The sequence below is a fragment of the Sus scrofa genome, chromosome 10, assembly GCF_054392235.1.
Source record: "Sus scrofa isolate SSC_HxYL_T2T_F1_AM1 chromosome 10, Sscrofa_HxYL_maternal_Yorkshire_Landrace_v2.0, whole genome shotgun sequence".
NCBI lineage: Eukaryota > Metazoa > Chordata > Mammalia > Artiodactyla > Suidae > Sus > Sus scrofa.
In genome coordinates this window covers 30,687,927-30,696,853 of record NC_139392.1, presented here as the reverse complement: position 1 = coordinate 30,696,853, position 8,927 = coordinate 30,687,927, and the positions used below count along the sequence as shown (strand labels likewise).

The 8,927-nt window shown below is 48.8% G+C and overlaps 1 long non-coding RNA gene across 1 annotated transcript; it reads left to right on the top strand.

The window, feature by feature from the left end:
• Positions 1-1,632: 1,632 nt before the first annotated feature.
• Positions 1,633-8,594, top strand: LOC146398912 (uncharacterized). Its single transcript, XR_014818211.1, has 2 exons — positions 1,633-1,984; positions 4,854-8,594. It is a non-coding gene; the product is annotated as an uncharacterized LOC146398912 (long non-coding RNA).
• The last annotated feature ends 333 nt before the right edge of the window (positions 8,595-8,927 follow it).

The following is an 8,927-nucleotide window of genomic DNA, read 5'->3' as shown; positions in this document are numbered from 1 at the left end:
TTCCTCTTCTATCCACCACTTCCATCCATCCATCTTGTCCTGCTTAGTTCTCCCCATCCTCCATCTATTCCTCCTCCATCTACTCCTCCTTAATCTTCCTTCTCTGCTTCCTTCATCCTTACTCTTCTTGCTCTCACTCCTGTCTTTTTAACTCCTCCTGATTCACCTCCTCCTGTATCCAACCTTCCTCTGCATCCTCCTCTTCCTCTTTTGAATCATCTCCCCTCCTTCCTCCTCCTTCCCTTCCTATTCTAGCCCAGGGTTCTGACCTCTCACCCCAGGCTCCTCATAGGGACTCAGGCATGTCTGGAAGCAGCCTGCACCCCACAAGTCCCTGAGTTGCCTTCATGCTCAGTGCTTGGTGCTGGAGGTCCCTGTCACCTCAGGCCCAGACCTGAGTGGTCCAGGCACCAACCAGTGGCATCTCTGTCCTTGAGGCGTTGATAGGGTCAAGGGTGAAGCTTATGCTTGCCTTTCTGACTCTCACTGTTGGATGTGGGCCTCTCCTCTCAAAATGATAACAAGTCAACCAGGAAGGTGTGGGGATCAGGTGGGTCAGAGCAGGGTGGACAGGCAAGTGAGCATCAGAGCAGGTCAGCAAACACAAGGGCCTCCAACTGCCTAGGCACATGAGGCAGAGTGGGTGCCAGGCAACAGACAGAACTCTGGGGTCACTGCCATTCCACCCACAGTGGAGCCCATCCCATTGGCCAGGAGCAGCCCTGAACCGTTAGCCTTAAATTTGACTTTCTTTTGTGGGAGGGACCTCTCTCCACATAGGGGAGGGTGACCATGATGGGATAGACTTGGCACCTGGACCCTCAAAACCAACTGTCCCTGAACCCTGATCTTCCTTCGCTCCTCCTCTCTCCCCACTTGTTAACAGTGTCAGGAGGATACTGATGTGAAGAGTAAGCTCTTGTGGTTAGTCCTGAACCAGTGATTTCCCACCCAGGCCTCAATCAGTACCTTGAGGTTCCCTGGGTCTGAGCATCAAACCAAGGGATTGCTCAAGTAAAACATTTACAAGGACCCCAACAGGACCCTCATGGAGCTGGCTTGGGCTGGTCTTGGCCTCCTGCCCTGCTGCTCCCCCTTTCTTTGCTGGTCCTCCTCCTGCTCATCCTTACACTGCTCCTTCACTCTTTATCTTTCCTCCTTCACCCCTGCACCACCTCCTCCTGCTCTCATCCTCCCACTTCCATTTCTCCTCATCTTAATTTTCCCCTCACCTACCCCCCTTCCTCACTCCAGATGTCTAAGCTCTGACCTTAGCCTCCTTCATGAGCCTGGGAACACTGGCTGCAGTTTGGAACCCCTCAGTTCCCTTGAAATGGAGTTTTAAATAAAGAACACCCCCCCTTGGCTAAGAAGGTAGCTGCAAGCCTTTCCAGCTGTGCTCATCACTATACCACCCTTCTTGTAATAATGTAACAACTGTGTGCCCTCTGTCCAAGCCAGCAGCCCTGCTAATCATGTGCCCAGCATTGCTTATCAGTTCTGCTTCTGTAACCTTGCTTGCTCAGTTTCTTAGGGAGGAACACTGTCTGCTTGGGGATGGGGGAGGTTCAGGATGCTTACATGGGAAAATCAAGACCTTGTAGTGTATAAAAGTTACTGAGAACAAAGACCTGGTGCTCAGACTCTGGAGGTGACTCCTCTGAGCCCACACCGGTGCTGAATAAATCTTGCTTTTCCATATCTCCAAGCGCTGTTTGTCTCCTTCCATTGCCACAGTTTTTGCGGTTCCCGCAACATTTTGGTGCATTGGCCTGGAAGCCAACAACTGAGCTGGCATCTTGTGCCACCATTGTTGGGGAACCGGGGGAAGCCACGGTCGCCAGCCTGGTGACAGGTGGATAGCACTCACTGGCCATTTTGCCAGATCCAGACCCTCATTCGGGCCGTGGCCCTGGCCCACACCGCTTCCCGAATGGACTCAGAAGGAGAGTGGAAACAGGTTCCAGGACAGGACGTCGGACTGGTGAGTGCCCTGGGGACATCTGCCCAAGTCAGGACCTGCCATACGACAGAAGGAGAGACTGATCACCTCTTAGTGACCAAAGGGTCACTCAGGTCAGGGTTTGCTCCCTTGGGATCAGGAGGCTTGTCAATTCTGGTGTGTGTGTGAGTGACTAGAGAGAATGAGAGCCCGTGCTCCACCGTTTTTGGACTACGGAGCCAGAGTGAGTCCTAACCTGCAGTTCCATGGCGACCCTCATACGGCTTATGATGGCCCTCTTCGGGGGGATCCTGACATTGGGGTTTATACAGTCCCACCTATGCTAAGAGGCGCCTGAAATATCTCCTCTGGGGGAGCGGTCAGGTGGACAAAGCGATTGTTACCTGAGGCCTTGTCCTCACTGTTTGTCTTGTGTCACCGGCATAGGGTGGGACTTCACACAATGGGTAAATTGGCTTCTGAGCCCGCTGTCTTAGAGTATATGGGTAAGAATTTTAAGAAAGGATTTTCTAGGGATTATGGTGTTAAGCTGAGTCCTGGAAAACTGTGTACCCTCTGTACCCTAGAGTGGCCCTCCTTTAGTGTTGGCTGGCCTCCAGAAGGGACCTTAGATGTGTTCACAGTTATGGCAGTATATAATGTTATAACAGGAAACCTTGGACACCCAGACCAATTTCTGTATATTGATCAATGGTTGGAAATTGCCTATTTGATGCCCCCATGAGTTCAGTTCTGCACCACAGACCAGGGACAGTGTAGGGTGTTAGTAGCCCAGTCCAAGAAGAAAATCTTGTCTCAAAAAAGGTGCCATCTATTTATCAAGGGGAACCTGAGGACTCACCCCCTATGCCACCACCTTATGTGCTGCTGGCCCCACCTCCAAGAGCCAAAGGTCCCCAGATGTCATATAGCCCACCGGCTTCTGTTTCTCCTCCTCCTTCTGCTTCTGAAGTTCCTGAGGTGATATCACCCCCACAGCCAGATTCTCCAGAACCTATGAGCAGGCGTCTCTGGTCAGCTCAGGGAGCAGCCACTCCAGCATTACAAATGCCCTTATGGGAGACACAGGGACCCCAGCAATTCACCTCCAATGGGACCATACAAGAGGGGGGACATTTTTATTATTACCAGCCCTTTTCCACGGCTGATCTCCTCAACTGGAAACACCATACTCTCTCATACTCTGAAAAGTCTCAGGCGCTGATTGATCTCTTAGAATTCATTTTCCAGACACACTGGCCCACCTGGATAGACTGCTGGCAACTCCTTTTTACTCTATTTGACACTGAAGAGTGCTGGTGAATTGTAACAGAAGCTGCAAAATGGCTTCAGGCCAATGCGGGGGGTTGAGCAGACTTGGCAAACTGGGTGAAGGAAGTCTTCCCAGAAGAAAACCCCCACTGGACTATGACACTGAAGAAGGGAAATGTAACCTAGATAGGTACCGGCAGGCCTTCCTACAGGGGGGCAAAAGCTGGGGCTAAAAGGCCCACTAATATAACTAAGATCAGTGAGATACTACAAGAGCCGAATGAAAGTCCAGCCAAATTCTATGAGAGACTATGTGAGGCTTTCGGAATGTACACCCCTTTTGATCCCGAGGCCCCTGAGAACCAACGGATGATAAATGCTGCCTTTGTGGGACAAGCCCAATCAGATATCTATAAAAAGCTACAGAAAATAGAAGGATTTGCAGGAGAGAATGCCACTAAATTATTGGAAATAGCCAACAAGATTTTTATTAACCAAGACCAGGTGGCCCACCATGATGCAGAAAAGAGAATGAAGCAAAAAGTGACTCTTCTGGTAGCTGCCGTGTCAAAACTGGTGCCCCCAGTGGGACCACCCCGTAGGGGCCAAGGCACAAGGCCAGGGAAAAGGAGTCCACTAAAACAAGACCAATGTGCTTACTGCAAAGAAAAGGGACATTGGAAAAATAAATGCCCCAACCCTCCTGAGAAAAAGACCAAGGCCCCACCTAGCCTGTACTGATCTGAGCCATTCAGCACCAACCTGATCAGTCTAGCTGAGTCTGATTAGGGGGGACCAGGCTCTCTCCAACTGGGCCCCCAAGAGCCTTTGGTCAGAATTCAAGTAGGGGGCCACCCCATAGACTTTATGGTTGACACAGGTGCCGAACTTTCTGTGGTTACACATCCTGTGGCTCCCCTCTCAGGAAAAGAAACCATTGTTGGGGCCACAGGTAACCAAACCCATAGACCCTTCTGTGGTCCTCGATGATGTCGGTTAGGAGGCCATGAAGTAATACATGAATTTCTTTACCTGCCTGACTGCCCAGTCCCCCTGATGGGAAGAGACCTGCTGGCTAACATGGGGACAAAAATTTCCTTTTCTACTGATGGATCAGCCCAACTTAAATTGACAGAACCCCCCTCTCCTTTAATCATGGCTCTTGCTGTAAAAAAGGGAAGAGGAATGGTGTTTGTACTCTTCCCCTTCAGAAATGGGGACCATTCCCACAGAACTAGAGACTAAATACCCATTGGTTTAGGCTGAAGGAAACCCACCAGGACTGGCAAAACACCACGCTTCTGTCTTGATTGATCTAAAACCTGGAGCTTAACCGATAAAGCTACGGCAATACTCAATTCCCAGAGAAGCTCAACTGGGAATCCAGGTTCACCTGGGTAGGCTGCTTCAGCACGGACTGTTAATAAAATGTCAGTCCCCTTGGAACACCCCTTTACTGCCCGTGAAAAAACCGGGAACACAGGACTATCACCCAGTACAGAACTTCAGAGCCATAAATGAAGCAACAGTCACATTACACCCCTCTGTCCCTAACCCGTATACCCTGCTAGGGCTGATCCCCTCCACTGCTGAGTGGTTTACTTGCCTGGACTTAAAAGACACCTTTTTCTGCCTCCAGGTGGCACCTGCCAGTCAGCCCTTGTTTGCTTTTGAATGGGAAAATCCACATACAGGGACAAAGGAACAGCTCACCTGGACTAGACTCCCACAAGGGTTCAAAAACTCTCCCACTCTTTTTAGCGGCACCTTAGCTGCTGACCTGGCTGAATTTCCTGGACAAAAACTGGGCTGTGTTTTGCTACAGTATGTTGACGACCTCTTACTAGCTGGCACCACGGAGGCTCAGTGCCTCGAGGGAACAAGAGCTTTCCTTTCCCTACTGATGGAGGCAGCGTATCGGTATCAAAGAGAAAGGTACAAATCTGCAAAAAACAAGTCAAGTATCTGGGCTTCAACATCTTGCAGGGCCAACAAATGTTGGGGACTGAAAAAAAGCAGGCAGTTTGTGTCACTCCTGTCCCTACCACCCGCCGGAAGGTTCGTGAGTTCCTAGGGGCAGCAGGATTCTGCCGGATATGGATCCCCAGGTTTTCAGACCTGGCCAGGCCTCTGTATGAGGCTCTAAAAGGAAAAAAAAAAAAGGCTCCCCTTGAATGGGGACCAAGCCAGGAGACAGAATTTCAGATAATCAAAACCAAACTCACTGAGGCTCCAGCCATGGGACTTCCTGATGTAACCAGAGAATTTAACCTTTTTGTTCATGGGAAAAATGGGATGGCTTTGGGAGTCTTAACTCAAGAATTTGGGCCTTGGCAGAGGCCAGTGGCATATCTGTCTAAACAAATTGACTCAGTTACTGCCAGATGGCCTCCCTGCCTCCAAGCACTGGCAGCTACCACCTTGTTGGTAAGAGAGGCTGACAAGTTGACCCTGGGACAAAACCTCAATGTTAAAGTCCCACACTCAGTTGTAACCTTAATGGATACCAGGGGCCACCATTGGCTCACACATGCACAAATGACTCAATATCAAGGCTTACTATGTGAAAATCCACAGGTAAAACTGGAGGTTGTATGAACTCTGAACCCAGCCACTTTTCTGCCAGATGGAGAGGGGCCCCACAGACCAGCTGGGGCACAGCACTGTGGAATGTCCCCATTTGAGGATATGGAAGTGGACTTCACTGAGGTCACCCCTAGTAAGGGTTAAAAATATTTACTAGTTTTTATCTGAACTTTTTCAGGATGGGTAAAAACCTTCCCTACCAGAACTGAAAAGGCAAGGGAAGTAACCAAGACACTCCTGAGAGACATTATTCCCAGATATAGAATGCCTCTGACCATTGGGTCAGATAATGGACTGGCATTTGTGGCCAAAACAGCACAACAGTTGGCAAAAGCTTTACAGATCCGATGGAAACTACACTCTGCTTATCACCCTCAAAGTTCAGGGAAAGTAGAACGCATGAACCGAACCCTTAAACAGACACTGGCAAAGTTATGTCAGGAAACTGGCTTGCCCTGGATAGACATGTTGCTGGTGGCCCTCTTAAAAGTGAGATGCTCACCCCGAGTGGGAATAGGATTCTTGCCATTTGAAATCTTATATGGAAGGCCACCTCCACTAATCAGTTTAAAAGGAAACACCAGGGAGTTGGGAGACTTGGAATTATATAAACAATTACAAGGACTGGGGCTCACTATTTCTTGGATACATAAATGGATCACAGACAGAATACCTTTGTCCTTAGGTATAACAGTACACACCCACAAGCCGGGGGACCAGGTGTGGATAAAGGACTGGAAAAAGGAGCCTTTGAGGCCGTTATGGAAGGGCCCCTATACTGTAATTCTAACCACCCCTACTGCTCTTAAAGTAACAGGAATAGATGCTTGGATCCATCATTCTAGAGTTAAACCGGCTGGCCCAGCTGACGACCGTGAAGAGTGGGAGACTGCCCTCGATCCGGAGAGACCTCTTCACCTGACAATACAGAGAAGGAGACAAGGATCTCAAAGCCCTGCTCTGACCACACCGGAAGCTGGCCAGTCAATGCATGGCTGAAGCTTGAGGAATCGGCAGTCTGTGAGCCCAAATGGAAGGAGGGTTTCAAAATAAACATTCACATCGATGGAAGAGGCCTTGACCCTGGAGCTGTGCTACATTTCCAGAGAATCACGTTTGCACTCCAAGCTGCCTCTCACAGGGTCTTTCATTCCTTTTATGAAGAGATAAAAAACACCCTACCTCCCATTCCAGCCACAACTAAGAACTTGTTCTTAGCCCCGGCAGAAACTATTGCACAAACTCTCAAGGTCTCCTCTTGTTATGTTTGTGGGGGAACGAACACAGGAGACCACTGGCCTTGGCAAGCCAGAGAACTGAACCCATTAGAGCCTCATAATGAGACTGCATACCCCAACTCACTGATGGGGCATGGCTCCTCAAAACTGCTATTATTAGGAGAAATTGTCTTGTGAGGTGGGGAGGATGGTTTAATGTTTCAGTTGGAAGCCTAACATGTTTAGGCCTAAGGTATTAAAACCTGACTGCCCTAAAGACTCAATGTTGGTCATCCTCCAATCTCTCAGAGCCCAAACATAATCCCTTGTCTAACTTTTCCTTCCTTTGACAAGCATGGAAAGATATCAGTACTAATACCCAGTGGCAGGCACCAAAGGGATTATATTGGATTTGTAAAAAAATGGCCTATTCCATACTCCCTCCCAAATTGGGCTGGGGCATGTGTACTGGGAACAATCAGACCTTTCTTCTTCATGCTCCTGCTGTCACTAGGGGAGCAACTGGGAGTTCCTATATATAGGGCACAGGGTGCCCAGAGAGACCAGAGGGCTCTCCAAATTAGAGACTGGAAAGATGATAAATGGCCCCCAGAATGGATAATTCAATATTATGGACCTGCCACCTGGCTATGTGCTGAACCACATCATCAGACTACAGGCGGTTTTGGAACTTATAACAAATGACACTGCAAGGGCCTTGACTATATTGGTCCAATAACAAACTAAAATACACAGTGCAATCTACAAAAATTGCTTGGCCTTGGATTATCTACTTCTGAAGGAGGGGTTTGTAAAAAATTTAACTTAAGTAATTGCTGTCTTCAAATAGATAACACTGAAAAGGTGGTAAAAAAAAATTTCTGACTACATGACTAAACTTGCCCATATGCCTGCACAAACTTGGAAAGGATGGGATACAGACAGTCTCTTTGGTAAATGGTTCTCTTGGTTGGGAGAAATTAAGACAATGGTCAGAATAACCATGGTTATACTTGAAGGGTGCCTACTTGTTCCCTGCTTTGTACCTCTTCTGATAAATATTATAAAAGGTTTTATAAAAACCATGGTTGAAAAACAACGGCCTCCCACCTGCTACTTATCAGAGGCTTCCAAAGCGTTATGACTGATGATGATCTGTAAAGGGTGCAGATGCACCCTGAACATCAAGAGGGGGGAATGAAATGGAGTTTTAACTAAAGAACACCCCCCCTTGGCTAAGAAGGTAGCTGCAAGCCTTTCCAGCTGTGCTCATCACTATACCACCCTTCTTGTAATAATGTAACAACTGTGTGCCCTCTGTCCAAGCCAGCAGCCCTGCTAATCATGTGCCCAGCATTGCTTATCAGTTCTGCTTCTGTAACCTTGCTTGCTCAGTTTCTTAGGGAGGAACACTGTCTGCTTGGGGATGGGGGAGGTTCAGGATGCTTACATGGGAAAATCAAGACCTTGTAGTGTATAAAAGTTACTGAGAACAAAGACCTGGGGCTCAGACTCTGGAGGTGACTCCTCTGAGCCCACACCGGTGCTGAATAAATCTTGCTTTTCCATATCTCCAAGCGCTGTTTGTCTCCTTCCATTGCCACAGTTTTTGCAGTTTCTGCAACACCCTGAGTGGCTGCATCCCCCTGGCTCACCTTCTGTGCTCCAGTGTTAATGTCAGCTCAGCCACAGCTCAGAGGGAAGGGAGTCACCTGCAAAGTGGCCTCTATCCCCAAGGTGCCCATTAGAGATGAGGGTGCCTATCTTGCTCACTTTTCTGAGCCCTCACTGTTGGAGGCGCACCTCTCCTGTAGAAACAGTGACAAGGTGGATGAGGGGGACAGTGGGTCAGAACAGGACAGACAAGCAAGCTTCAGAGTAGGTCAGAGACCACAGAGCTCCCAACTGGC